Raw genomic sequence first — 14,304 nt, forward strand, 5'->3', positions numbered from 1 at the left:
AAGTTGATATTTAGCAGGATGAATAATCGGTAAAGTGAATGTAGAGGTAAGCCGATGGAGAGAGGTGCCAGAGTGAAAGGACGAATTCGGAAACTGGAATGCTATCTCCGAAACAGCTTCATGTGTTATGTGGTTGAGTATAAGGGAGCAAAGGTATGGTATGTTGTCGTGAGTGTTGTGGTGTTATGGTTAGCTGACTTCTAGACCTATTCTGTTAGTGTATTAATGGATTGAATGAGAAGGAAAATGTGATGTCTGGTGAGTGAGAGTCATAGAGTAGTGTGATCAATGCGCACACTCCTGTAAAGGGGATGCTATCGATCCATAACTAAAACATTATTGTGCTTTATTGTTTGATTTGGATGAACCTCGATGGCAGGTGAGGATCTGACATCATGTGGATGGTTCATACATGTCCTAGAAATGTTGTTATATATAATAAAAAGGTAAAATATATAAAGAGATGCTAATTTCAGTCTGTCACATGCACAAAGGTGCATTGTATGTTGTAGATTTAGAGTCATCCATTTCTAAAATGTTTATTGTGTTAGGATGTTAAAGTAGTTTACTATTTATTAACATGTGGTAGGTAATTGTGTAGATTATTTCTTATTTTTTTGTTAGAACACTATCAAGGGGTATTAATTTCAGTCTGTCACAAGCACAAAGGTTCACTGTATAATGTAGTTTTAGAATCAACAGCTTCTAATATTTTCACTGTGATAGGATGTTAGAGTAGTCTACTATTTGATATTGTAATTATGAGCTGTATAGATGGTTTCTTATTCCATTTGTTTTTTTTTTTTTTTTACACTTTCATTTTTTGTATGAGGGACGACAGGTACAATCAATAGCACAAGTGTGGGCTGTATATAGAAAAGGGATAAATGTTGATGTTGTATGTGTAGAAAACTAGGGTGTATAATTTTATGTTTTTTAGAACAAAGATTCTTTTATCACCAATGTATCTAATAGATCATACATGTAATCAATGAGTATTTAAATAATGTAAGAATATCCTTTTGTCTGTAATGTTGCAAGATGCACGGAAGGGTCTGACTGTTGGGTGCCGTAGCGCTGAGGTGCTACGCAGAACGCGCCCATACCGCTAGTGGGGCCAAGCTGACGTCGCCATGGGAGAGGTGACAGAGCCGCGGCACTCCCCACTCCACTGCCGGTCGAGGTACACTCCACATGCCCACTACAGCAGGTTAATGGCCTGGGACGACACGCACGTACCACTGGCCATTCATAAGTTCCGCCACCCTTACGACTGGGGAAAGTATCCCGCGGAGGCAGCAGCGGGTAGTTTCTTCTGCTCAATGGCTCGCACGGCAGCGCCACGGCAGAATGAATGACGCGCGGCAGGGTCCGGCGGGCATTTTTTACCAGCAACTATTAACTAGTACTGGACTGTGGAGCCGTGAAACAAGATGACTGCTCGTATGTCTCCATAAGGTGGACAGTGAAGGACTGGTGTTTCCACGTTGTGAGTGGTGGAAAAGATTTTGTCTTTAGCAGACAGGACGATTGTTTTGTTTTGTCTTGACCACTGAATGGTGGGATCCATAAACTTTTGGCAGTGACTTGTTAAGTGTGCTTTGTAAATTGCAGGTGGTGACTAATTATTGCATGAACGCAAGAAACTAAAGTGGGACATTGACATTTGCATTTGTAGTAGGAGACATTTCTTTAATTGGTGCGGGAATAAGTGCTGTTTGTTGGAACTTACAACTTTTAATTACACCATGAACTGAAAGGACAGAACCGTGGGTAATAGTAGTTGTAGGGCCATTTCTGGACGGCCAGATTCGTGTGGATGGTACTCTGAGAGTGACTATGACATTTGTGTTTAACAGTTTACTGTTCAGTGCATGTTCAAAATGCCGATTTGAGTGACCCAAAGACTTTCGTCCGGGTAACCATGGGAGTTTGATTGTTGCACATTTCGCAGCGCACGCGTGTGGTCTGACATTTCCATGCTGCAGTAGAGGGTGCTCCATTTGTGAGCGAACTCTTCTAATTCGAAACTCGATTAAAACACGCTATTTTTCACGCACCCACGTAGTTACGTTACATACCGCCATTCTACACGCTCCAATTCAGAGCCCCCTAACGGCAGAGGGCTGTAAATATAGACATGAAGAATAAACATGTACAATGTTAGCGACGTTTGTTTCATTTAAAAAGCTTTCGGAGATTACGCATAAGAAATTCGGGGCTATTGCTTTTTAGCAGACTGTAGTTTTTTATCAATACGTATTATTATGTATCAACAGCGCGCGGGCACATTCGAAATACAAACATACAACCTCGCCCGTCCCCCCGTCCCCCCATCCCTCCTTCTTATAACTTTTAAATAATCCCTATATATTATAAACGTAAGAGTACAATGTGCGCGCCGCTAAAACTCAGAAACGAGTTATCAAGGGTGTTGTATGGTGTGGAAGCCTTCTGTCCCCCATCCTTGAAGAAGCTTCCGTTTTTAGCTGAAGGGCGTGCTTTTGAAGATATAAAGGCAGGGAAGTTCAGCTCTCTAGAAATTTATATAACATTTCAGAACATTCGGGATGATTCGAGAACATTCCAAATGTTTGGGAAGAGCCTGGAACGTTTGTGAAGATTCCAGAATGTTATGGAACATCCCGGAACATCCCAGATCATAGCGGGGACATTCCAGAACTCTCTCCAATGTTGTGAAATATTTTGAGCCATTGTGACGATTGGAAGACTTTTTGGTATGTTCTGGAATTCGCCACTGGTGGGCCTACCCGGGTATGTAAAGCAAGACCCGTCGTGCTGGTGGGCCTACCCGGCTATGTAAAGCAAGACCCGTCGTGGGTTCGAACGTCAGTTTCTTATCAGTGACAAAAGGAGGAACAGAAAAATGTGTGCACTGAGTGAACAGAAATGGTTCAAATGGCTCTCAGCACTATGCGACTTAACTTCTGAGGTCATCAGTCGCCTAGAACTTAGAACTAATTAAACCTAACTAACCTAAGGACATCACACACGTCCATGCCCGAGGCAGGATTCGATCCTGCGACCGTGAATAGAAACAAACAGTGATGTGTGATACGTCAAAGTGATACAGCGACTGAACATAAATCGAAAATGAAGAGTGAAAAGTGAGTAAATTGCACTTAGTGCATTTGTTAATATGAAGCTGATTTGATTTCTATTTTAGACAATGCCCAAAAGTAAAAGTCTATGAGCTCTTGCCAGTTCTGAAGCAAAACTGCGAAAACGAAAAGGACAACGAAAAAGCGAAGCAGACGAAGAGCGCGAACATACGACAATGAGCACCGTGACAAGCAGAGAAATCGAAATGAACGGATTGAAGAATAAAGAATTGCGACACAATATTATAGCAACAGACTGCCAACTCAAGCCAGCCATGAAAATTTCAAACTTTGAGAAGCGCGGACGAAGACAAGTAAACAGTACAGCCTAACAAATATGAAGCATTCGCCTACGACCCGACGAAAGAATATAACAAACACAAACACGTCGTTATCGGAGAAATGGATAACTTTTGCCAATTTTGCAACGCGAAAACAATCAGTAGGGATACACCAGGATTCTGTTGTATGAATAGAAAAACTCGGTTACCACCACTGGAACCGCCTCGCAGGAATTTTTACATTACACTGTCGGGGACTGTCCAGAATCAAAACAGTTTCATCAAAATATAAAAGAGTACAACACCTGCTTCGAAATGACTTCTCTTGGTGTCACAGCGATCAACTCTAGCAGAGATGAAATCGATTATGTTTCTTCCATCCAAGGACAAATCTATCACAACATGGGGCGATTACTACCACTACCCAACGAAGACCATAAAGTTCTGCAAGTATATTTAATCGGAAGCAAAGAATTAGAAATTGATCAACGATGTACAAATATAAGTGAATTCAGACGAGAAGTAGTCCGAGATGTAAACAGGATCGTACACTAGTACTGTTAATTGATTCACATGTTGAAAAGAGCACTACACCGAATGATTTCTGATGGCTATAAAGCTATAATTCGAGTCGTCAAATGGCCACGTGGAAGACACGGACGTCGATTTAATGCAGCTCAGACAGACGAAGTAGCCATCGTAATTGTGGACAATGAAAACACGAGCTGTGACATATTTGTACAACGAAGAAGAGATGGGCTACAACGCATTGCTGACACACACCGATCATATGATGTCCTCCAATATCCATTCATATTTCCGTACAGACGGGAGCTATATCATTTTAATGTGAAACAAATCCAACCAAAGACAAGCGCAGAGACAAACAGAAAAATCTCTTCCAAGGAGTTCTATGCTTACGACATAATGATCAAAGACAATGAAACATACAATCACATTCTCAACACCCACCTTCATTCCAACAATTCCTCGTAGATAAGTATGCAAAAGCGGAACGGATGCTTTATATAAGGCTGAATCAGAACAAACTACGCACGCAAGAATACACCCGACTTCGAGATGCAATCATAAATGAGGGAAACACTGATGACATTGGAACAATGATAATCTTACCTTCATCATACACAGGAAGTCGGAGACACATGCATTAATATACTCAAGATGCCATGACCTACGTAACAAAATACGGACGGCCTTATGGCAAAAATTGGGATTGCCTCACTCACATAATCTCATATGGCTACACGACAGAATTCATCCCACGGATATCGACAAAATAATCCAAGCTGAATGTCCCAATCCACAACAAAATCACGAACTGTACGACACAGTAGTGGAAAAAATGAGTACGGACCATGCTGGCCAGTAAACCCCAAATCGCTATGTATAAGTGATGGAAAATGTACAAAAAATACCCAAAACCATACTTGGACGACACAAAAGCTGGATTTGATGGCTGTTCCAAATACAGAAGACGATTACCCAAAAATTGTGACTTCACAACAACAATACGAATACGAGGCCGCAATGTACTGGAATAGATAATCAATGGGTAGTACCATATAACTCACTACATTTCAAAATGTTGAAAGTACACTTAAACGAAGAATACTACACTTAAGTGAAATCCATCAAATATGTCTGTAAGTATAATAACTAGGGCAGTGAAACAGCAGTATTTCAAATACCCAAAGACAGCGACAGCAAAACAGAAACGACGAGATCCTCATGTACGAAATGGGAAGATACATCAACAGTAACGAAGCAGCGTGGCGGATTTTCGTTTTTCCCACACACGAACGGAACCTACAGTGCAGCATCTAACAGTACGTGTGAAGAATGGACATAGAGTTTACTTCCCAAAAGACAACGCCAGAGAAACTGCAAGCGATCCACGCCAGAACACAACGGCAGCAGCGTCTTACCTACTGTGCCCAACGGATCCATTCGCGAAAAGAGTACTATATGTTCAAGTCCTTCACATTATACGTGGAACACAACAAGAAAAATTTTTCAGCGACGAAAACAAGAATTTCAGCAGAAGGTCAGCCAGGCCGAGTGTACAACGTACATCCGCACAACGTTGAATGTCTCTATCTCCGGATGTTGCTACACGAAATACGGAGACCAAGTTTCACAGATTTCAAGACTGTTGACGGTTACATACGCTAGACATACAGAGAAGCGTGCCAACACTTGGTACTACTGAAAAACGACAACCAGGGGGAATTAACACTACAAGAAGCTTCACTCACAGCCTCAGACGAACAAACGAGAGACTTATTCGCCATAATTATAACAACATCTATGGGACTCCTTCAAAGAAAGTATGAGTGAGGACATACTGTACCAAATCCGACAACTCATCCTGAACTGACCATCGAATTCAACGACGACATTTACAATGAAACACCCGTTTGCCTAGAAGATAAATGTTTAACAATAAACAACCAGACCTTCGTACAACTTGGGATGCTAGCACCAAGAAGAGATGGTATCAGTGGGCTGAAATACGAAATTAAAAAGGAAAAATCTACAACATCAAAGAACTACTTCAATACACTGCTCACAACAAACCACTCCTAAATGACTATCAAAAGAAAATTTACAACGTTATCATGGGCCGCATCGACAACAACACTGGCGGAATCATTTACTTGGACGCACCAGGCTCCATCGGGGAAACGTTTCTAATACATCTCTTGATGGCGGGAATCCGTGCTAAAGAACGCATCGCATTGCACTGGTATCATCCACCATTGCAGCCACATTTATGGAAGGATGACGAGCTGTCCATTCCGCCCTACAGCTACAGCTACAGTCGAAGAACAATTTCCGGTATGTAAAATCTCAAGAGCATTTGGACGGGGTGACCTTCTAAAGCAAGCTAAAATTATCTTCTGGGACGAATGCACAATGGTGCACAAAAATGACTCGAAGCCATGGACAGAATATTACAAGACTTACGAGGAAACTATGAACCCATGGGAGGCGCTCCACTCATACTCTCAGGATATTTTCGACAAACACTTCCAGTTATCCACAATTCAACACCATGAGGCGAGATCAATGCATGCTTTAAAAAGTCACTCCAGGCCACACATACGAATACAGCGACTAACAAAAAATATGAGAGTTTAAGTATCGAAAGACGAAACAACAGCACATTTTGCTCAACAACTTTTACAAACTGACGAAGGCACATATCCTTCTGACCAGATGACTGGCCTCGTTAAACTGAACAGCGATTTCAGCAACATAGCCACTGCTCAATACGAACCCATCTGCCAAATGTATCCCACCCAACATCGTTTATCACTATACCAGTCCCGAATGGCTATTTCAAAGGGCAATTTTGCAACTAAAAATAATATTGTCGACGATATCAACTTAAATATTCAAATGAAAATTCCTGCTGAAGAGAAAATATACAAATCTATCGACACAATGGTAAAGATAAAAGAAAGTGTGAACTTCCCTACAGAATTTCTAAACTCTTTGCAAATATCAGGGATGCCAGTACACTGCCTTCAACTTAAAATTGGGTCTCCGATAATACTATTCAGAAATCTCAACTCACCAAAACCATGTAATGGAACATGGATGATAGTCAAACAGCTACCGAATAACATCATCGAAGCCGAACTTATGACTGGAAAGTACAAAGAATACACACTACTTAACCCCAGAATAGCACTGATCTCTGCTGAACTGCCATTCCAATTTAAGAGAGTGCAATTTCAAACAAATTACAGTTTTACAATTAACAAACCGCGAAGACAAACTTTAAAATACTGCAGAATCAGCCTCGAAAATTCCGTCTTCTCTCACGGTCAACTATACGTAGCTTGCTGTCGAGTAGGAAATTCGAAAAATTTGTACGTGTATACTCCCGTGTAACAAAATGAAAAATATTTGTTATAAACAAGTATTGTAAATAGTTAAAATACGTTTTCAATTAAAAATTTTTTCCTCTTATACTTTAACAAAAAGAAAAATGGCTCTGAGCACCATGGGACTTAACATCTATGGTCATCAGTCCCCTAGAACTTAGAACTACTTAAACCTGACTAACCTAAGGACGTCACACAACACCCAGTCATCACGAGGCAGAGAAAATCCCTGACCCCGCCGGGAATCGAGCCCGGGAACTCGGGCACGGGAAGCGAGAACGCTACCGCACGACCACGAGCTGCGGACTATAATTTAACAAGTAGAATACTTTAACAAGTAGAATAGTTAGAATACGTTTTCAGTAATTTTTTTGTACTTTAAAGTTCATTCTTTTATTTCAACTACTATACAATCTCATACAATCTCCCTGAGGGAAGCTGGGTGTCCCAGCTGTTTAAATGTTATAAATGGATGTATTGATACATTGTTTTGAAGACTGTATATGGAAGGTTTCTTATGTACTTTCGGGTATTACGCAATTGTATTCAATGTTATGGAATTGCATGGCTATGCCGATAAATTTTGTTTAAGGTGCCACAGTTCCTTTTTGTTTGCTTATTCACGGCGCTCGGGCATGTATGGCCAGTTGGTGCCGTCAGAAGGTGTCTGTGGCACTACTGTCTATAATGCTGTTTTTTCTTCATGTGTGTGTGTCCTCTTTTACATATGTAAACCCGAACAGAATGGATCAGGATTTTTTACCATGATATATGTGTATACTGTTTCGGGACACTGATTTGTTCATTTGAGAGGCGTTGTGTTTAGTAAAGACGCGTTGAATGGGTTGCGTTTCTGTTAAATGCACGTACCATTATGAATTTATTAGAGTATCGAACGCCAGGAGGATTAAACAACCTGTCCCCCTTCCTTAACATACCGCTGACACTTCATAGGTTATTTAGCTCAAACAGGGATTGTTACCTGAGTAATAATCACTGAAGTAGCACAGACGAGTATTAACGTTAATTCATGTTGGAACATGGTTCGTGCTCACCATGGCACTGTGTTGGTCTGCATTATCACTGCACAGAACGTTAAAGAGTGTTTGCCGTATGTGTTGTTAGCTGTAATCCCTGTTGCTTGCTTCAGTAGATATTCCAGTTTTTTTTTTATTTTATTTATTTATTTATTTATTTTTTTACTTTTGCGTTTCTGCATTAGAATATTATGCTACTTCTAATCGTAACTGATCCTAGACTATATCACGAAAATAATCGTCTTCAATTTAACGTTATTCAGTACTCAGTATGATCACTACTGTTTCAGCTGAATTTATGAAAACTCGCCTTCAAAACCGATGACTCCCCTTCGTTATTGTTATTCCCATTTCAGAGACACTTTGTTCGTTCAGCTCTATCCATGCAAGCTTTTTATGTCTAAGCCCCCGCCCTTTTCGTTGCGTACCAATGACATTTCAGCCGTTCCCTGGTTCTTGCACGTCGTCAGTCTAATTATTATCATCCTCCTACACACGTACCTCAAAAAACAAACTCAGGATAAGAAATGACTTCATAAAAAACGGCTAGTGCCGTAGCAAAATTTTGAAAACGTATGTTTGCATGTGGCACGAGTCTGTGAGGGGCATCTCCTTCCTGCAGAGGACGTGCAAAAATGCGCAGCTTGCCATTCAGCAGACCTCCATCCACAGTAAATTTGACTTCTTCCCCCAGTTAAATAGCTGTGACTTTACGTTCTCTCATTCCTCATTCCAGTCTTCGTTACGCACAAGTCGCCGTGGCAAACTGTTGTAAATGATGAACTTCTAGGCTTCCGATCGACCGCATTGCTGAAAGCGCAGAGGCTGTCCTGTGCGTTGAACAACCACTAGCACGTAGGCGCAGTCAGTGCAGCAACTTGTGTATGCAATACAAATACACCATAGACCACTTTGAACGCCATATCACAACGCTATTAATCCATCCACACTTCGTAGCAGTAGGTGTACGAGATATTTAAAAGGTTAAAAGAACTAAAACGTATGATAAGTCTGCTTGATTTGCAAGGATTTAAAAATATTTTTAATTTTTTGTAATTAACATACAGCAAAAAACTATAGAGTTTAAGAGAATTTTGGTTCCATATCGACACTATTAAGTGAATTATCTTCTGATAGGCATTTGAGAGAGAAAGTAGAGTGTGTAGCATTGAGAAACGTTCTTAGGACTGTGCAATCAAGAGGCGAATGTTTCGCGGACTTAATATGAAGAAATACTGAAAACCATACATATAACGTGGTGCGGGGTGAGAACGGAAATATTAAGTGGAGTTGAGATACTCAGTTCTGAACATTGAGCCAGGGTGGAAAAGCTTCCATTGAAATATTAAGTGTTTTCATTAATGTAAACACAATTTGTGTTTTAAACTAGGCAGAAAGAGAAAATGATGCCTTCAGTGGAAAGACAGTCCTGCGAATTTGAATTGGCTGTTTTCGTAGACCCAAATAAAAAATAAATTATAGCTGCCACATACAAAAATTGGTGGAAACCGACTTAAGGAAAGACCAGTTTGAGTTCCGGAGAAATCTAGATACACGCAAAACAATACTGAACTATGACTTATCTTACAAGATAGATTTAAGAAAGAAATTCGTAGACATAGAGAAAGCCTTTGACAATGTTGACTGGGATACATTCTTTGAATTTCTGAAGGTAGCAGGGATAAAATACAGGAGTTAAAAGTTATTTGCAACTTGTACATAAACCAGACAGTAGATCTAAGATTCAAAGAACATGAAAGAGAGGGAGCGATTGAGAAAGGAGTGAGATAAGGCTGTGGTCTATTCCCAATGTTATTCAATCTGTACACTGAGCAAACAGTAATGGGTATCAAGGAGAAATCTGGAGTGAGAGAAGAATTAAAAACATTGAGGTTTGGCTTCAGTATTTCTTTTTATTTTTTACTCCTTATGACGGGTTTTCCTCTCGGCATCACACACCCGTGGTACTACGTATATCATGAGAAAAGGCAGAAAACAATTTTCTATACAATCACGCAGTCCACAAAATGTAACGTAAGACTAGTCTTAACATAACTAGATCGAACAAAGCAGTGTAAAGAATATGCGTACTGGAAGAAACTATGGTAATCAACAGTCATACAACTAGTCAGTTAGACAGAACATCACGAAAATGTGCCTCTTCCTATAGAAATGACTAGATACTATGTAACTATTAAGGTGTGTATTTGTTTCCATCTTTTCTCGTGTTATAGTTAGAATCACATAGCTTATGATGCTGAGAGCGGAACACATCTTAAGCAGTAAAAAATTAAAAACAGTATTAGTGAACAAGGTAAGAGTAGTTTATGAGTGCCAAATATGGTCACAGATCCGATAAAGGTCTTCGCGTCTAAAGTAATAACGTCGTACTCCTGTCAGAGGCAGCAAACAATCTGAGAGAGAAATAGAATGGAATGGAATGGATAACCTTTTGAAAAGAAGTTGTAAGATGAACGACAGCAAAATTAAAACAGACTTAACGGAATATGATTGAACTAAATCATTCTCCAGAAGAAATTAGATTAGCAAATGAGACACTAGAAGTAGGAGATGAGTTTTGCCATTTGGGCAGAAAAATAAGAGATGACGGCAGGAATGGAGAGGATATAAAGTGCGGACTGGCTGTAGCATGCAAAGCATTTCTGAGAGAGAAGAATTTATTAACACCTAATATAAATTTTTAAGTGTTAGGCAGTCTTCTGTGAAGGTATCTGTCGCATATGGAATCTTGTATGTGACTGAAACGTGAACGATAAGCAGTTCAGAGAATGTGCCTTTGCAATTTTTGAGATGTGGTACTACAGCAGAATGCTGAAGATTGGGTGGGTAGATCGAGTAATTATTGCAGAGGTACTGAAGTGAAACGGGGAAAAAGAAATATATTTCGTCACATAACTAAGAGAAGTAATCGTTTGGAAGAGTACTTCCTGAGGAATGAAGGGATCGTCAGGTTCGTAATGAAGAGAAGTGTAGGTGGGAGAGGCGGATGAACTAGAGGAAAACCAAAGTAAAGACGTTCAATTTGAGATAGCTTGCAGCTGCTATTCGAAGGTGAAGAGCCTTACACAGGATAAAGTATCATGCAGAGCTGCGAGTAGTGAAGCTCGACAATTCTGTGGTAGTTTGTTTCGCGGAGAAAAAACTATCCACTACCACAAACGTGAAGTACGAGACAGATTACATAGCGCGACGGCAACAGTTTCCAGTATAATTCTCTACCATTCGTGAAGCATGGTGAACGAAATGTTTTGCTTTGCAGTTTGGCCCTTGCTTGACGACGCACATCTCTCGGCTCACCTGTCTCACGAAGTCCCTGTGTAAAGCTGACTGTTTTCAGAAGCGCGGCTTGACTCTCGGTGTGCGGTACACGGCTACGATATCAGCAACTCAGCGTTTACTGCAGTCGGCCCCGGCAACTGCCCGCCGCGCACTTATCTTTGTGTGCTCGCACTCGGTAGAACCCTGACGTCACACAGTACCCTCCGGGGGAAATATGTATGCCTTCATTATTGTTGGTGGCGACGAACCAACAGGCCCAGTGACACGTCATGCCCTCGCACTTCACCCCCTGTACCCCATTTATACACAATGTTGGTGACAAATATTTGACGCAATAACGTCGAGACTTTCAGCTGCCTTGTGTCACATGAACACAACATATCGCAAAGCTAACAGCCATCGTGGGCTATGGACATACACAGCCTGAAAAGTAAGAGTGTACAAACTAGAGCGCAATGCCTGGAATAAGGACCCTTTACTTAAAAAGAATGACAATGTGAAGACTGAAGAAGCACTGGTTGCCAGAACTGCAAGTAATAGAAAATAAAGTAAGAGAATAACACATCTGAAACAGGAGGAAATGTGACATAAGAATGGAATAAGGCAGAAATATTAAACAATAGCTAAAAGTGAGTTATTTGGTGCAAAGCTTTGATCAATTATTTGACGATCCATATTCCGTATCTCTCTAGAAAATGTGTATTGAAAGTGTACACATATTTGTGTTTGTCGAGCCCTCAGCACTCTAGATCTAATCTTTTTGCACTCTTCCAAAGTACAAGGCATCATAAACCAAGGAACGAGCTTCCGAACTCAACATTATGATGGACTAATTATCAACAAAGAAAGATGGTGTTGGGTGTTCTATTGATCACTTTATTTTAATTTTGCACAACGTAAACCCAACACGCCACGGGGACTAGGCTTCGTGGATTTAGTCGGAAGTGACTGCTTGACATAGCAAGACATCATTACGATTGTGATATCTGAGGTATGTGTCGCAGAAATAGGTCATGAGGGTTAATTGCTGGTCACGATTTACTAAATATTGGTGGGTAATTTTACTCGTCGGTGTATGTTTATGTCGTGAGTATACGTATATTACTTGTGCTAGCGATAATAGTGCGTTTGGTTTTAATAACATCTTATTACAATTCCACATCACCGCTTCTCTGTGATCTTACTATTCTGTACGTAGCCAAATTCAAATAAAACAAAAAAAAAACTAAATTGAAGAAATAGAAAAAAAGTGCATCTGACTAAACTTTCTGTAAACCTGATTTTGCTACAAGAACATAAACAGTTTTCGAAAGCTCCTTCACAAGAGATTCAAGTTATTGCTGTAGGTCGGCTGTTTAGGTTTTTATGTTGATAACGCCACGTAGCGCTCTGTATGATAATCGCTGACTGCGCTGTGTGCAGTCTATGGCTGGTTGGACTCATTGTTGGAATATTCGCTTGTGTAGTGTTGGGCAGTTGGATGTGAACAACGCGTAACGTTGGGCAGTTGGAGGTGAGCCGCCACCAGTGGTGGATGTGGAGAGAGAGATGCCAGAGTTTTGAGAAGTTACTATAAGTGGACGATCTCGACGTGTGTCTGCCAGAAAAAGGAAATTTGTAAAGATGGATGTCATGAATTAATATATATGATGACTTTTGAACGCTGTTAAGGTAAACACATTGTTTCTTCTCTATCAAAATCTTTCATTTGCTAACTATGCCTATCAGTAGTTAGTGACTTCAGTAGTTAGAATCTTTTATTTATCTGGCAGTATTGGCGCTCGCTGTATTGCAGTATTCGAGTAACGAAGATTTTTGTGAGGTAAGTGATTCGTGAAAGGTATAGGTTATTGTTAATCAGGGCCATTCTTTTGTGGGGATTATTGAAAGTCAGATTGCGTTGCGCTAAAAATACTGTGTGTCAGTTTAGTGTTGATCAGGATAAGTAAAGATCGAAACGTCTGAGTACGTTCAGTTCTGCTCAGCCGTTTGAAAATCAAATAACGTAGAGGTTTATCAGCACAGTAATTCATTAATTTTTCCAAGGGGATGTTTCACTGCTAATTATCATTTCAGTAATAAGCAGCCGCGCAGAGTGGCCCCTCGGTCAGAGGCGCTATGTCACGGATTGCGCGGCCCTTCCCGCCAGAGGTTCGAGTCCTCCCTCGGGCATGGGTGTGTGTGTTGTTCTTAGCATAAGTTAGTTTAAGTAGTGTGTAGGGCTAGGGACCGATGAACTCAGCAGTTTGGTCCCTTAGGAACTCACACACATTTCAACATCTTTTTTCACTAATAAGCCTTGTAGAATATGAAGACACAAATTAGCATGTTTTCTTTTACCTATTTTCCTTTATTTTTGATTAAATCTGATTAAAGAGGGGAAAGTAAAATTGTTTACTTTAATATGTTACCATATACTGACTCGCAACTGCAGTACCGTAATACAACGTTCTCTTTTACTTTTATTAAAAATATTAGATTTTTGGATCCTGCCTGGAAGACGGCGCGAGGGTCTGCTCCTGAAAACTGAAGGGTAGGCCGAATGTAGGAAGTGAGTAGAAGCAGGTGAGGTAGAACAGTCGCTACTGTAGTGTTCATTTAAATCACCTTTACTTTAGCAAGAAGATGAATACATAACTTTGCACTGAGG

At 40.4% G+C, this 14,304-nt stretch overlaps 1 protein-coding gene across 1 annotated transcript in view; it reads right to left on the minus strand.

Annotated features, from left to right (window-relative positions):
* Window positions 1-11,760, minus strand: part of LOC126204069 (UDP-glycosyltransferase UGT5-like) — a 251,477-nt gene extending 239,717 nt beyond the window's left edge. Inside the window, exon 1 of the mRNA XM_049938490.1 lies at window positions 11,673-11,760. The gene's annotated coding sequence lies outside the window, so the exon portion shown is untranslated. The remainder of the gene's footprint in view (window positions 1-11,672) is intronic.
* Between the last annotated feature and the right edge of the window lie 2,544 nt (window positions 11,761-14,304).

This window comes from Schistocerca nitens, chromosome 9, assembly GCF_023898315.1.
Source record: "Schistocerca nitens isolate TAMUIC-IGC-003100 chromosome 9, iqSchNite1.1, whole genome shotgun sequence".
NCBI lineage: Eukaryota > Metazoa > Arthropoda > Insecta > Orthoptera > Acrididae > Schistocerca > Schistocerca nitens.